General features: G+C 36.2%; 1 protein-coding gene across 11 annotated transcripts in view; it reads right to left on the minus strand.

Moving 5' to 3' along the window:
- Window positions 1-13723, minus strand: part of CAB39L (calcium binding protein 39 like) — a 118031-nt gene that overhangs the window by 64062 nt on the left and 40246 nt on the right. For 6 of the 11 annotated variants that reach the window (XM_045796851.2, XM_045796849.2, XM_045796844.2 and 3 more), the window contains one exon: window positions 6325-6523. The exons of 3 other annotated variants lie outside the window; for them this stretch is intronic. The gene's annotated coding sequence lies outside the window, so the exon portion shown is untranslated. The remainder of the gene's footprint in view (window positions 1-6324; window positions 6524-13723) is intronic. 2 more of the 11 variants (XM_045796848.2, XM_045796845.2) reach the window with 1 other exon arrangement.

The raw sequence follows: 13723 nt of genomic DNA on the forward strand, positions 1-13723 counted from the left end.
AGTAAAAGAAAAAAATCTTTGGTAGCTATTAGGTCCCTGTTTCTTGTGGTGATAGACCTGTCTGCTCTACTCCCCATCCCACCCTACCCAAAGGGTGGGAACATGACCCAGGCATAGCCAGAGTATTCCTTCCACTGCCCTGGCTATGGCAGTTGGCTCACAAGTGAATTGTGACACCATCAAGCTAATCAAAATGCTTCAACAGGACTTTTCCCTTAGGTATTCTAATTTGATTAAAATACATGGGGCATACAGAAGAAATAGAGAATAGCACAACAAGTTCCTGTGTATTTACCGCCCAGCTTCAAACACAAAAAAACAACTGAAGCAACCCCCTTGGTGCATCTCCCTGATCCCATCCCCCTCTGGCTCATACTGGTGGGAATATTACTTGGACATTAATTTAGCAATACGGATCTTCAATGTTCACAACCTCTGATTTAGTAGTAATTCTTGCTTCTGGCAATCTGTCTTAACAAAATAAACTAAAATAAGGGCTATCTTTGTAACATTTTAAAAAACATTTTAACATCTCTGAAATTTAGGTGTTTCTTACAGCTGAGGGGATTTTACCCTACTTAGCAGTTTTTCCTTTCTCTCTTAGTGGTTATACAAAGTATATGACTTACAGCCAATGGCTTCTTAGATTTGATGAAATGCAGTCTTTGGCTATGAAAATGTTTGCAAAGAATGTGAAATAAAACTGAAATGTTGTTAAAAACAGTACCCCATACTATAGAACTATTTAAAAGCAAACAAAACACAAGTACACAAAACCTATGCAAAGAAAAAATACTTTACAAAAGTTAATGGTGATTGTCTCTGGGTAATTGGCTTATGGATGCTAAATTTTCTTTTTCCTTCAAATTTTCTGTGTTTTTCCGAACTTTGTTTAATAGGTCATGCAAATGCTTTTATAATGGAAATACCTTCTTACAAATGATATTTTTAATGACTAAACAACTGTGTTTTAAAGTTCAAACTGTGGAATATCTGATCACCATGTCTTTTCAAAGCATTAGTCAAACAAATATGATTTCTGTTACTTTGGCTATGAAATTTCATAAAGAGTAGAACTTGGCTCAGAATCTGGAGAGAAAGCCAAAAAAAATTATTCAGCTCTGCTCCCAGGGAACTCAGGCCCTGTAGACTTTGTAGTAGATTTTGGCAGCATTCCCTTTTCTAATACACAGTAAAATATTTCATATTCCTAACTTATGTGTGAGCGTCATTAAAGATGGCCCAAAGTCAATCACTTTAGTGAGTCATCTGAATATGTTCAGTGACATAAGTGCAGAGGAGTGTTTACAGGGGAAGAGGAAAGGGGAAACTGGGAGAAAAGGTCATTTGGGACATTCAATTCCCTTGTTTTTATTCCTTAAAATATTTAAAGGAAAATAAATGTCTATCTCTAAATGGCTAATGAGTATCTCCAGGCCTTTATGTTTAACCTCCAATTGTACTGTTCAAAAATAGTTCTGATTTCAAAGGTTTCCCACAAAACTTTAAGAGAGTGAGAAATTTATCTCTGAAGCCAAGAAAATTTTCAAGATTTCCATAGGTAAAACTATAAAAAGTAACCAAACTTCTAACTCACTGTAACAAAGCCAAATCAAAAATGAGCCTTTTTTCCTTTCACATAAGCTTATTTTACAATCAACAATGAGTGAGACAGGAACATTTCCAAAATTTTCTTAGAGCTTGCTAATTTAAACTTAAGGCGTAAGTACCTTCTCTTAAACTAAAAAAATTAAAATAAACTTAGGTACTACATTAAAAAAAATCACAAAATTTCAGGAAACACCATTCTTTTATCTGCATTCCAAATTGAACTCACAGATAGAAATGATACAATCAAAGTGCATCTGTGGCAGATAACTGGGCCTGTAAGATTCATTTTTAAAAAACTAATGAAATAGAGGTTACATTAGTGCATGCATTTGTCAATATTCATTTAACAGTTCTCTTTAAATGGGTGCATTTGATTTAAGGTATATTTTAAAACTGAAAAGCATACCTACAGGTTCTACTGTATTTGCCATACCCAAGTAGTCACCTCTCCCCCCACTGACATCATAATTTAGAAGTGCCTTCTCAGATATAATAAATTACAAAGCATATCATTCTAGTTATACATGTTATGACACCAAATCCATTATAGAGCATATACGTCAAAGTATCATCCAGTCAATGTCTTCTATCCTTCAATGATTCTATTTTTAAATACATATGCTAAATGTAATTAGAAGCCACTACAATTAAATATTTCACTAGAAAACCTATAGAAATGAGTGAAAATCTGTAGACAATAAAGTATAAATAAGGACTTTCACTGATCATTCTTTTTTTTTTAAGATTATTTTATTTGAGATAGAGTGAGAGAGAGACAGAGCACAAGCAGGGCAGAGAGGCAGAGGGAAAAGCAGACTCCCCACTGAGCAAGGAGCCCAATGTGGGACTCGATGCCAGGCCCCTGAGATCATGACCTGAGCTGAAGGCAGACGCTTAACTGACTGAGCTACCCAGGTGCCCAATTCACTGATCATTCTTTCTCTCAGTTCAAAATGACTAAGAATGATTTTGTTTTTATAATTTTTATTAACACAGTTTGAAGGAGATCTTTACTAAAAACGGACAATTTACATAGAAATAGAAAATTCATGAGAAGTTTTAATGCATCCTCATTCATCTGGAAGCCTTGGTCAGACTTACATTGGAATAAAAACTCTTTCATAAGAAGAAAAACCCATGTCCTTGGGAACTACTCCTGAATTCTAATGTATTGTAACCACCGAAATAATTTAAAAATAGAATTAGTACATGAAGTTAGGAAGACATACAACTCCTAATTTCTTTGCTGTTATAAATAATAACCTACTAGACTACTATTCCAGGAAAAACCATTAGTAACTTCATTCATTAGGTTCATAGTAATTCTGCTGACAGCTCCAGTCACTTGTCAGAGCTAAAATTTTCTACATCTATTAACTACTAGTGATTGTCAATGAGTGATACTTCTAGATTAGAATTTCACAATCTCAATTTATAGCAGAGGTCTGAAGCTAGGTCAGGGTTCTCAAAAACTAGTACCAAACTTCTAACTCACTGTAACAAAGCCAATCAAAGCATCAGATCTCACTGAAATTCACAAATGGTTATTCTTCACAACAGAATTATCAAGGGAAGTGCAAAATTCACTTTTTTTTAGTCTTCCCTGTAAGCACATACATATTATACATAACAGTCATTGCATTTTGGTTAGATATTATTATTGTTATTAAAACAAGGTTTATAGTTTTGAAATAGAACAAAGGAAGTATTCCTGAATCAAATGGAAAAGGTTTTCTGTCACTAAAAGTCACCTAAGATAAGTGTACTATGCATTCATTGTATTGTTTATTTCATTATATATATTTATTACACTACCAACTTTTACATTTTGTACTACAGTACCTTAGAGAAACTTTCAGGACCAGTGTAACTAAACTTAATTTAGATAGACCTCATTTCAGTTTTCCGAACAGGCCACACTTCTTCACAGGGGTCCAAGCATACTTATGCAAATACATAAAGCTGACACCTTCCTTCAGAATGTCCCACGCACTCCAGATACCAAGCTTGTAAACTGCCTTCCCTCATCACCATCCCTGCTCATTCAGGGCTGCCACCAAGTCATACCAAGGTCTTCCCTCGTTCTCTTAATATTAGGCTGATTCTGCACTACTATCGCTCTGTTTGTGTCTCACAATTCAATCGATACTTGTCAGGCCATATCTTTCTCATAATGAAGACCACGTGCCCCTAAGCCCCTTTCCTTTTTTTGGACATCTTGGAACAATTACTCAGTTTTCATTTTTGTGAATCAAAGAAAATGTTTAGCCCTCATCTAGTAACTATTAGGTACCTACTTATGTGCCACTGGACTAGACTTCAGAAATGGGTGCTAAGCATAAAAGCAATGGCTAGAAATAGGCTGATAGCAAGGAAAATAAAAATCGTGAACTGTAACATGAGATTAGATCTCATACAGGGTGTGCAAATCAACCTTGGAAGCTCTTTAAAGTACCTAGAAGTCCTGTTTATAAGCCTCCTTCCAAAAACCCATCCATCTCATTAAATTTGCTTTTCTTCAAGCATTCATATCTAGGATAAATAAAAATGTTTTATTCAACACAATTGTTTTTAAATTTAGTTTTATGAGTAGAATCGATTTCCTACTATTTTTCAGGGTGGCAATGGTTTTTCTTTTTTTTTTTTTCTTTCTTTTTTTTTTTTTTTAAAGACCCTACCTATTTAACAGAGAGAGAGAGAGCACAAGCAGGGGGAGTGGCAGGCAGAAGGAGAGGAAGAAGCAGACTCCTCCGCAGAGCAGGGAGCCCAATGTGGGGCTCAATTCCAGGACCCTGGGATCATGACCTGAGCCAAAGGCAGTCGCTTAACCGACTGAGCCACCCAGGTGCCCCGGCAATGGTTTTTCTATAGTGTGACTAAAATCTATTCTTAGACCATAATAAAAGTCAAACAATCATTTATTAAATTATTTTCCAGGGAAGATGGGTCCTAAATCCCAACAACCCACTCACAATAAACTTCTGAATTACAAAACATTTGCAAACTGGGAATGACTTGTTCTTTACTGTCATATTTACATTCCTATGGGCTTAAGAAATGATGCCACCACGAAGGTAATACCAGTGACTTAACAGTTAAAAATTAGGGGCACCTGGGTGGCACAGCGGTTGAGCGTCTGCCTTCGGCTCAGGGCGTGATCCCGGCGTTGTGGGATCGAGCCCCACATCAGGCTCCTCCGCTATGAGCCTGCTTCTTCCTCTCCCACTCCCCCTGCTTGTGTTCCCTCTCTCACTGGCTGTCTCTATCTCTGTCAAATAAATGAATAAAATCTTTAAAAAAAAAAAAAACAGTTAAAAATTAAAAAATTATTCTGACAATTGTGAGGCTGTGTGCAAATCTTCCATTAGTCTAAGACCGAGTATGGGAACTTCTGTAAAGAAGAAAAGTTGGTTTGTGATATTATCTTTATTTTATTTACTTCTGACTTTAAGTGCAAGATACTGGTCTGGAAAAGGTTTCCCAAAACCAGCTGAGTTTCTTCTTATACATAAGTGAAAGGCATGGAAAAAAAAAAAAAAAAACACCCACAAAACAAAACCTGTTCTACAGGCTTCTGTACACATAGAGGAAATACAGCCATTTTATATATTATGTCTAGGGGATAAACCCTTTCGAAATGTTTACTGACACTCTATTGAAGTTTTCATTTCAGCTAAGCTGTTCCGCCTTAAAGGACTCACTTGAATCACTAACTAAGGACATATTTTTTGATGCTGGTAGAGAGTAAATTAGAAAATTTGCTTAGAATGGTGCATCTCTATGCAATGACTCAGTTTAGCAGCTAACAATATATATTTCCTTCCTCCCACAGAGGAATGATTACGTGTCTTCCACTGATGCCTTTAAAAAGACATAAAAAATTAGTATACAATGTCCTATGTTAAGGTTCTACAAATGAAGTTTCTCTTGGAATGTGAATACATATTTTACTAGTTTATTTTTCTTTTCTCTGCTGTACTGCTTGCATACATATATGCATCTGGCTATAACGTTCTTCAGCAGAACAACAATGTTAAATGAGAGCCTGGTATCAATGATAAGAACAAAATAACTGTTCGAATCCTTAATTTGAAGTCAATGTACATTTATTTTGTGTCAAATGGTAAATTTGATATGTAAACTATCTAATTTTTATATTCATTACAGAACTTTGAAAAAATCATGTGTCACTTATTGGATCTAACAGAAGCATTCAACATTTAAATTATATGTCCTTTTAATTAATGGTATCATTAACACTTCTATTTGAATTATGAGAGAAGGGTGTAACTTATAATAATTGAGAATACCAAATGTCACAATGATTATTTTAAATTTACTGATAAAAGAAAGAGATAACTTTTGAATTTTCATGCAGTTGAAAAGGAAACATGAAAAATGGTATACTGCCACTATTTTATTTTTGGAAACTCTTTGTAAATAAAAACCCATTTCCAAAATAAGATATTCCATGGACACAGAATAGTTGGTAATGGTTCAAGTGCCTTAGGCAACAGAGAAGCATTGTTTTGTAGTTGTTGTTTTTTTAAACCTCTCCTAGTAACAGCAGTTCATCATGCACAAAGAAACAAGGTAACTACATGATTTAAAATGAATATATAAGCAATAACTGTAAAACCTAAGTGAAAACTGAAGTTTACCATATTAATTCCATTTCTATGAACTGGTATAGATAACCTGGCTGATACTCACCAAATGTTATAGAAATGTCCAGGCTTGTCTAAGCAACAAAAAGTAGACACATGGTGAGGTGCTGAAGACAGCTCTCTCGTGGGCTCAAAGCATTTTACATGAAGTAGCTTTATCTTCCATTTAATAGAGGGTGCCTCCAGTTACCAAAAGCGCTGCACAGAGAAGAGTTTCCACAATCCCGTCTTGACTTTCTCTCTCTCTTTGAAGAGTAACAGTTACCACCGGAAAACATTAGCAGAAAATGATCACTTGAACACTCGCACAGGGCAGCTGTAAATTTCCACTCTCTTTGCTTGCTCTCAGATTCCAAGCCTTGCTTGTCTCTTAATCTGTCACAGGCAGTTCTGTTTCTGGTCAGACCAGCTTGCTTCTGCCTTCTCCTCTCCCTCTCAAACGCACTCTTTTAGATACATACCACACAGTAACAGCTCCCTCTTTTTCTTCCTCCCTCCCAATTGTGCGTCACAAGAATGTGTGTAAAGCAATTAAGCTGAGGCAAATTTAAATCTTGCTCCCTGCCACCCAAAACAGCCTAGGGATAAACAAAATATTTTTCTCACTGCATTTTTTTCCCCTCTAAGTCCTATCGTAGCTCATGTATGGAGTTTTGTCCACAGATTAAAATGGCCTGACAGTGCTGTTTAAAAATGTAAATAAAAGTTTCTAACAAAGGTGTGTTGATAGTGATAATAACAGCTTCATTTGCTAATATGTTAGTTTCTCAGGGAAGATACTGATTCCCAATCATAATAAAAGTGTAGCAAGGAAATACTCAAGTATCATGAATTTAATCTTCAGATTTTAAAAAGGAAAATTATAAAATTTATATATTTATTATAAATTATAAATATTTATAATTTAATTTTAAGTGTGTGAAAGTTTAACGTATTTTAAAATATGGCATATTTTGAAACGTAGATCCAACATTTGCAGTTATAAAAGGGAAAATTACAAAGAACACAGAAAAATACTGACACCAAAAATATTAAGTAGAACAGCTTATTCTATTTATGTGCAAACCAAATATAATTACTTTGTTTAGAAGTTCCCCTCCCTCCACATACACACACACAAACATTGGTCAGGATGCATAATATCTCTTCAGTGAGAATTTAAAAGGCTTAAGAGTATTTAAAAAACACATTTTTTCATTATAACACATGTATAATTATAAAGTAAAATACCTTAAAATTATGGATCTCTGCAAAATTTGAGAATGAGGAATTAGGTAGAAAGCTAAGTGGGATGGTTGGTGACAGGCTTAGATGGCATTTGTAGGATTCTCTGGAATTAGGAGGCAATGTACTCAGCTTGGAATATATGCTGACCCTGTGAGACTGCTAGTCAGAGCCTGCTTTATTTAGAGTTTTCTGTTCCAGTCCCACAGCCTCAAAGACTTTCAGGTTCTGTCTCCCACTGTATGTTTCCAATCAAAAGTCTCAGGCTCTTCTGATGACAGATCTCTCAATTACAGAACTGACAGTAGTTAGTAGACCTATTATGTTTTAATCTTATTCTCTGCAGAACTAAAGCATCTCTAAGAATATAAGCTCAAATAAAGTGCAAGGCAAAAATCTATAAATAGTTGGTTATTACCCTTAAGAAAAACAAGCAAATAAATAAAGCTTGGCTTTATTTTAATCTATATATCATGTGTTTATATTCCCTAATATACACATATATTGATTTAAAATATGTACTTCTTAAGGTGGTTCATTTAAAGTCACTTTTATTTATTTATTTTTAAAGATTTTATTTATTTACTGAGAGAGAGAAGGAGGGAGAGAGAGAAATCATGAGGTGGGGGAGAGGGGCAGAGGGAATCTCAAGTGGAATCTCAAACAGACTCCGCACCGCACCATGAACCCAGAGCTGGGAGCCAGATGAGGGGCTTGATCTCACAATCCGAGATCATGATCTGAGCCCAAATCATGAATCAGATGCTTAACCGACTAAGCCACCCAGGCACCCCTAAAGTAGACTTTTAAAACTTAAATATATCATTAGGTAATTTGGTTCTTAACACCTAAGAAATAGGCACCAAAGAAGACTAGAAATTAGTCTGCCAATTATTCCTTTAATTTGTAGTTTTGTAAAACTTAAGAGTTTTATTTCCTACTTAAAAAAAAATGTTAAACGGGCATTATCTTAAACCACCAGGGGGTGATTAGTAGTAAGTGCCTTGTATCTTCCCGAGTCAAGATTATACTCAAAGAGGGGTGCCTGGGTAGCGCAGTTGTTAGGCGTCTGCCTTCAGCTCAGGGCGTGATCCCGGCGTTGCGGGATCGAGTCCCACATCGGGCTCCTCGGCTGGGAGCCTGCTTCTTCCTCTCCCTCTCCCCTGCTGTGTTCCCTCTCTCGCTGTCTGGCTGTCTGGCTGTCTGTCTGTCTGTCTGTCTGTCACATAAATAAATAAAATCTTTAAAAAAAAAAAAAAGATTATACTCAAAGAGTTCTGGTATACCTGAAGAAACTCCGAATTAGTTAAGAACAGTGCTTAGAACAACTACGAGGTTAATTTTTTTTAGTCACTTTAACAGTGGAAGACGTTACATCAATCTATGATTCTTTTTTTTTTTAAAGATTTTATTTATTTATTTGACAGAGATAGAGACAGCCAGCGAGAGAGGGAACACAAGCAGGGGGAGTGGGAGAGGAAGAAGCAGGCTCATAGTGGAGGAGCCTGCTGTGGGGCTCGATACCATAACGCCGGGATCACGCCCTGAGCCGAAGGCAGACGCTTAACCGCTGTGCCACCCAGGCGCCCCAATCAATCTATGATTCTAAGGCACAAAATAAACACAAGGTATTCAAAATATACACTAAGACTGACTACACATGATTGTATGTGTTTATATTGGATTTCTACCAAACACCATTTTTAAAAATGCATGCAAAGAAATCACAAGCTATGACCATATATTAACACACACAAAAAAATCAATAAATTTCCAAAGGGGAAATGGTACAAGTTTCATCCTCTGAAAACAAAATGAGAAAACTAAAAGTTATTTTAAAAAAATTTTTAACATATAAGCAAATATGCTTTAACCAACCCTATTAATACTTGAAAATTTAAAAGTACATTCTTCTAAAAATTATTTGAAAAGAGCAATTAAAAACTACAATTATAGTGGACTGTAATCTGTTTCAGGATATGATGAAGTAATAGGGACTGAATTTACTCTTCTGTCTTACATTAACTTAAAAACTGGGCAAAATCTATAAAACAATGGTTTTTGGACACTGGACACCAGGCAGCTCAGCCCAGTAATCCCTGAGAGAAGGGAAACAAGGTAATTATTGCCCCAGGCTACAGAGCAGGAAGGGGAGCCCAAACAGAGCGTGGCAGTCTTCCTGAGTTAAAGAGACAAGGGTTGAGAATTCCAGAAGGCTAATGTGACTAAAATTCACAGGCCAGAATACCAGAGGAGAGAGTTGCAAAGAGTCCCAGAGATCTGCAGAGGATTCTTTTCAAATCTTCATCTGATAACTGATTAGCACGTCTGTAAGAAAACTTCAAAGACAGGAAAAGAACCAATGGAAAGAATCAGGCTGAAGAATTTGCAGTATTCACACAGGACTGGAAATAGTTCTTGTTCCCAACAGCCAGAGTGAAGAAATTTCATAATATATGGGAAATCAGGCTGAATATTCTGAAAGATATTGCCTTGGCAGTGGGACCAAATTAGCCCTAGATTAAAAGTTGTTCTGGTCCTTCCTTATAGACCTTACAAGCAAGTCCAAAGGATAAAATTCTTCCCAAATAAATTAACTGCATCCTAAAGTAGAATTCAAAAATATCTAAAGGCATTTTTAGAAATCTAGCACATAGCATGAAACTCATAATGTCTGGCATCCAGTCAAAAATTACTAGGCATGCAAAAAACCAGGAAAATACAATAAGCCTTTAAAGTAATAAATAATAAATAAGGCATTCTATGACTTAAGGTAATAATAGCAAATTTATTTACTGAAAAGACTTGTTTTCCTTTTTAACTAGCTAGTAAGGTATAGAGTTTGTAACATGCAAATATGCAGTTCTTTACCAATGCTTCCTCCAAGAATTTTAGTCTTCACTGATGATCCTTGTCTAAATCAATCATTTCATCAGGGGTTGAAAACTGGTCATTTAAAAAATTCTATTTTTCTTTCTGCTATACTGGCTGACTTGTTTTGTAGAGAAGAGCTTCTCTTCAACTATACTTCTAATTGAAAGAGTGATAACGGCTTCCTTTAATGACCAATTTGGAGAGTAAAAAGCTGGTAACATTCACTTCCAATGGTGGCAAATAAAAGATTATTTTTGGTGAGGTAAGGCTTTCTCTTCTTTTGAATATCATTCAAAATGGTTCACAAATCTTTATATATTCAATGTTTCAATAAATTACAAGTATTATTCTTTTTGATGCCATCCTTCTAGCTTGGGTTCCCCCCAAAAGTAGGATCTGAAGCAAAAGCCTTAGGTAATATTATTTTTTTTAAAAGATTTTATTTATTTATTTGACAGAGATAGAGACAGCCAGCGAGAGAGGGAACACAAGCAGGGGGAGTGGGAGAGGAAGAAGCAGGCTCATAGCGGAGGAGCCTGATGTGGGGCCCGATCCCATAACACCGGGATCACGCCCTGAGCCGAAGGCAGACGCTTAACCGCTATGCCACCCAGGCACCCCAGGTAATATTATTTTTAAAAGTAATCCAGTCACAATGAGCAGGATTGAGGGACAAGGGGAATAAAGCAAAGGAGGGAGAGCCAATATGACAGTGCATTAATAAGCTAGTCACCTGTTTAATCTGTCAGACTGAATCTCTTAGAAGCCATTTAAGCTGCATTTCAGGACCACCACTAAAGTGGGAGGAGAAAAGGGAGGAAAAAAATTTACCCACTGGCTTCATTTCCCATTGATTAAAGGCTTTCCCAAAAAGGCATTAATTCCCCTACACTTGAGTTTAACTCCACTGGACGTCTAGGTTGCACAAGTGTGGGTCTTCCCTGTGGACACTGCAAAAAGCAAGGGACTTACAGAACAGCAGGAAATGAAGCTGTGCGTGGTTATGCCTACACGAGTTTGCATAGAGCTGAAATGAGAAAAATGATTCCTAGAGGATATGCAATGATATATAAGAGGTATCTGTAATAATTGTGCAAATTTTCCCAGATTTGGACAGTGGAAGTCCTTTCAAGATACTTCCTGAATCCTTTTGATACAATTTCATTAATCTTTGAATTTTTATTGCTTTCTAGTTCAACAGAATGTCCCAGCCTCACTTTGTATTTACTCTGTCCCAGATCTGGAATGAGTCATTTCTCCAGGGAGCCCTATTGCTTTTTAGTGAGGTTTGGGTAGCAGGCATACTCACTGCTATGGACATTTCACTGCTTCTAGAACTTTCAGTGATCAAAGTTAGCAAATAAGTTTTAAAAGGTCATTAATTTATATTGATATTTCAATTCTAATCTATCATTACAGAGTTTCAACTCTCCTTTTTTATTTTATATTCATCTTCTCTTATATAAAAATTTTGGTTCTAATAACACATTAACACAATGATGTGTTTATCTTTCAATATACCTAATATAGATTCAAAATAACAATGCCAAAATTTCTAACAATAAAACTAATAAATGAAGTTTAAATAATTCTTGGCAGTTAACTTCTAATTTAACTGGTAAGGTACTGGCAAGTATATATGACTACCATTATATTAGAAAGTTCTTATGTCAAAATGTTGAATTCGTTTACCCGTTGCAAAATCAAAACTTCTATTTTACGTTGTTAATTCACGATGGAAAAATTTCCATAGAATGAGATTTTAATTGTTTTATTATTAGACAGAGACTTTGACAACCCATAAATAATGGAGTTCCATGGAGCTGTCTCAGTTATTGAGAAAGCAGAAAGGAAAAGTTAAAAATGTAAATGATACATATAGATCAAGCTGTGGCCAAATGACATCATGGTACACTAATAAGCAATGATTCTATGGTAATTCAAATACAAAAATGTGGTGGGAAAAATTATTTTTCACTATATGTGGTAGTATAACTATGCAGAATTCCAAATTACCTCCTACACCTTAGCAGTCACATTCACATTACTGAGTACTGTAAGACTTAGATTCCATCTTGAAATGTATCTACTGCATCACTTCACTAGTTATAAGTATTGTAACTAGTTAGAGAATTTTTTAAGGCACACTATTAAATTGATTAGTCCATCAAGGGGTACCTGGGTGGCTCAGTTGGTTAAGCGTCTGCCTTTGGCTCAGGTCATGATCCTGGGGTCCTGGGGTCCTGGGGTCCTGGGATCCTGGGATCAAGCCCCAGAGTAGAGCTCCCTGCTCAGTGGGGAGTCTGCTTCTCTCTCTCCCTCTGTCCCTCTCCCCATGCTCTCTCTTACTCTCTCTGTCAAATAAATAAATAAAATCTTTAAAAAATAAAGATTTTATTTATTCGACAGAGAGAGAAAGAAAGCACAAGTAGGGGGAGCGACAGAGGGAGACGGAGAAGCAGGCTCTCTGCTGAGCAGAGATCATGACCTAAGGCAGATGCTTCACCGATTTGAGCACCCAGGCACCCCCAATAAATAAAATCTTTAAAAAAACTGATTAGTCCATCAAAATAACACATTGGTGGTTTAAAAGTTTACTGTCAACAATAACAATAATTGACACAAAAACTGGTTTATCATGTTCACAAAAATCAAGATTCTAACATGTAAAATACTAAACACAAATACATATTTTTATGATTGCATTATTGGCAATTTCGTGGTACTAGACCAAACTATTGTTAATTTTACTTTATTGGTTTTATAGAGCTGTTTACGTTTAATGAATACATTTGTTTTTATTTACATAGAAAAGGCATAGGAGAAAGTTAACTAAAACAATTGGACTGCAAGTGACAGACCCAATGCACAGAAGTTTAGCAAAAAGGGAACTTAAGGATCATGTAACCAAAAAGCCTAGGACTAGAGCAGTGGTTCTCAGCCAGGGAAGCATCAAGTGGGGCCAGAGATGCTACTGAACATCCTAAAATCAGAGAACATCCTCTCTCCTAACAAAGAATTACCCAGCCCAAAATGTCAATAGTGCCAAGGCTGAGAGACCCGGATCAAAGCTAACTTCAGCTCAAGCTTCAACAGTGTCATTGGAGCTCTTTCTCTCTTTGCATTGCTTTCTTCGGTGCTGCCTTCATTCATAGTTGAGCTCTTCCTACATGGTCACAGATTACATGGCCTTGGTCCCCACGATCTCAAAAGAAGAGAAGCCCCTGGCCTCTCTTCCAATAGCTACACCAAACCTGAAAAATGGCTTTGGTGCTGCTAGTTTAGGTAACCGTTAATAACCATATGCATAAGAACAGGGTGCACTTACTAACCAGCTTGGTTTCTGA

This window comes from Ursus americanus, chromosome 10, assembly GCF_024610735.1.
Source record: "Ursus americanus isolate L20-20 chromosome 10, mUrsAme1.1.p, whole genome shotgun sequence".
Lineage (NCBI taxonomy): Eukaryota > Metazoa > Chordata > Mammalia > Carnivora > Ursidae > Ursus > Ursus americanus.